Genomic DNA, 2,950 nt, shown 5'->3' with positions numbered 1-2,950 from the left:
TATATATATATATACACATACATACAATATATGTTTGTTTCAACTGCATGTGAATATCAGACTAATGGACCAATCACCAAGTAATTCAGGGCTGTCCCATTAATTAAACCTTTTGCCCAAAAAGAGCTGGTACAACAGAGGAGGTAATGTCGTTACAATATATATTAATATATTATTTCGATACATAATTACATATTTTAACTGAACTCTAGAACTAGGCCTGTGTATGCGTTGTGTCTATATTTAATATATTTCAATCTTTTGTCAATCTAAAGTCGAAATAGGGATTCTTCTTGCAACATTTTCGTTTAAGAGCGAGAATAGCCTAGCAAAGTAGTGTTTTACGCTGTATTTCGCACCGACATAAGCTGTTTTTGGGTCATTATTCGATTTCTACAGTCGTATCTCAGATTCGGATTTTTGTGTTCCCTTTGGTATTTAAAAAGTAATTCTTTTCTGATTGCTTTAGTATTTGTTTCAATTGTATTAATTGTGTTGCTTAAAAGAGTCACCGTCATTTTTCACTTTTCGATTGGTGCTATGCTGACCGCACACCGCGTAGAGGCTGCATTTTTACCTCTTTTTAGCGACTTCGTTGCCATTTCGGCTGTTTAACAATCAACCATCTTGTTGTTCCACGGTAAAATGAGACCTGAATATTCATAAATTCTTCTCATATAAAATATGTTCCCATTGGATGAAAAAATTCATCGTCAAAACACTAATTTCAATATGAATGAACAATTATGTCTAGGCATTATGCCCGCCGAAAATTCGAAGCTTTGGTATAGCCTTCCGCCATTGTTAATGAATCTGCGTTGTACTGTTTTTTTTTTTTTTTTATTTCGGCTGTTTACCAATCAAATATCTTGTTGTTCCCCCCACCCCTGGTAAAATTAGAGCTGAATATTCATAGACTCTTCTCATATAAAATATATTCCCATTGGATGAAAAAATTTTAAGGCACACAAGGATCTAAAACATACGGTTGTAGGTTTCTCTGCCAGCTGGTAAGAAGCAGGAACGTACCATTATCGATCAGGTCTGGGATAGCCGGATTCAGGCTGGCTAGGAAAAGTGCGTCGTAAAATATGAATGACCATTATAACCTAAATTGTAAAATTGTTAAACTAGTACAGTACTACTGTTAATAATAATAATATTGTGCTAATTTTAATGCAAAGAAAAATGTTGCACAAGGAACATAATTGGGAGAGGTACAAAATATTTCCTTATAACAATTAACACAATGAAGCATGCTTTGTAAAACATAAAAGCATAATTTTACCACTGCATTTCGGACATTACGCTACTAAAGAAATAATTAACGTTCACATAATTATATAATAATAGCAATCATAATAGTAACATTTTTCACCAATAAAACTTTATTCACACATTTTGTGTACGTTCTGTAACTTACAGTAAAGATATTTTAACACGACAGTATATAGGCCTACTCCATCAGCAATAAAACATAAAACATTGAAATAAAACATGTGATCTAAAATGTTGTCGTAAGAATATAACTTAAAATAAAAGTATTTTAGCAACACTAACTCATCTACCAAATGGCCTACTGGGTTTTCATTGAAAGGTTATAACACCGAGGATATGGCGTGGGCATCTGTTTATAAATATAACCTAAACAAAAATATCAATCTATTGAGAATAAGAACTTTTCACCGAGGATATGGCGTGGGCATCTGTTTATAAATATAACCTAAACAAAAATATCAATCTATTGAGAATAAGAACTTTTCACAAAATATAATATGATAACAATAATTGGTTCTTATGTTAATGGCACAAGATGAAAAGATCCAAATACAATGTGACTCTGCTACGAGCTTTAGCAGCCCTATGTATCAGTTGGCAATTTTTCTCGACGACAAAATACCGGTATTTTCAGACCTGACATCAACACATAATTTTCCACGAAGATGTACATGGTTCTATGGAAATAATTGAATCGTAATCCAAATTATAATTATTTTCTTAATTAATAAGAATATTCGCCATGATTTATTTATGTTCAGATACAACGAATAACGATAATTGAATGGTGTGAAATTGTGGGCGAACGAAAGCCAGATCAAAGACAATAGCATACGGACTACCAACAGTATTATTTCATCATAGTACACACGGTTATAGATAATATAAGCGATAAGTTGGTTTCCCTTTTCAGTGATATAGTTATAATTTTCGCTTGAATTTGATGAAATATAGACTCCTAAATATTTGAAGTTATTTACCTCTTTTATTGATTGGGTCTACAGTCTTACAAAACCTGCCTTTATAGCCAGTTCCTCTACAATCGCACGTAGCCAAACCCCCTACAGCAATGCAAGTTCCACGATTAAAACAACGTCGATTACAATCAGCTATGTAAAAAAAAACAAAAAACATAAAGAACCTTTCTTTAAAAAAGGCAAAATATATATATATATATATATATATGTATTTTAGTATTGTATTTGTAAGTGTTATAATAACGATAAAACATAATATAATTTTAATATTGTAATAATTTAAGTAAGCTTTCCAAAATAAAAACATGATGTTGAATTTCCAGTGAAAATGTATAACGAAACAGCACGAGTAAATTGCAATGCGGTAATAGCCAACTACATTTATTTTCATACCAAAACCTGATTTTGCAAAATATGAAGTGCCAAAAATACAATTAAAACAAATATAAAGTAAAAAAATAGAAGTAAAAGATAAATGTAAAAGCAAAAATGAATTCAAAACTATTATTATCATCAGTTATTTGTAAAGTTGCATACACACACGATGGTTTACACAAACTAAATGTCAATATGAAATTTAGGGAGGGTGGAGGAGTACATTGGTCGTGAGATAAGAAACTTCTGCAACACTGACGGGAATTGAAGCAAGAACGTGGGGATTTGTAAGGAAGCATCTGAGCAACTAAGCTAAAAAC

At 31.8% G+C, this 2,950-nt stretch overlaps 1 long non-coding RNA gene across 1 annotated transcript; it reads right to left on the bottom strand.

Moving 5' to 3' along the window:
• Nucleotides 1–1,365: 1,365 nt before the first annotated feature.
• Nucleotides 1,366–2,388, bottom strand: LOC117121603. The gene is made up of 2 exons (XR_004447604.1): nucleotides 2,259–2,388; nucleotides 1,366–1,955 (listed from the first exon to the last, which is right to left on the bottom strand). It is a non-coding gene; the product is annotated as an uncharacterized LOC117121603 (long non-coding RNA).
• Nucleotides 2,389–2,950: the final 562 nt, after the last annotated feature.

Source organism: Anneissia japonica, unplaced genomic scaffold (genome assembly GCF_011630105.1).
Source record: "Anneissia japonica isolate Jap-2015-1 unplaced genomic scaffold, ASM1163010v1 scaffold287885_len32855_cov113, whole genome shotgun sequence".
Lineage (NCBI taxonomy): Eukaryota > Metazoa > Echinodermata > Crinoidea > Comatulida > Comatulidae > Anneissia > Anneissia japonica.
This window is presented reverse-complemented; position numbering and strand designations above follow the sequence as displayed.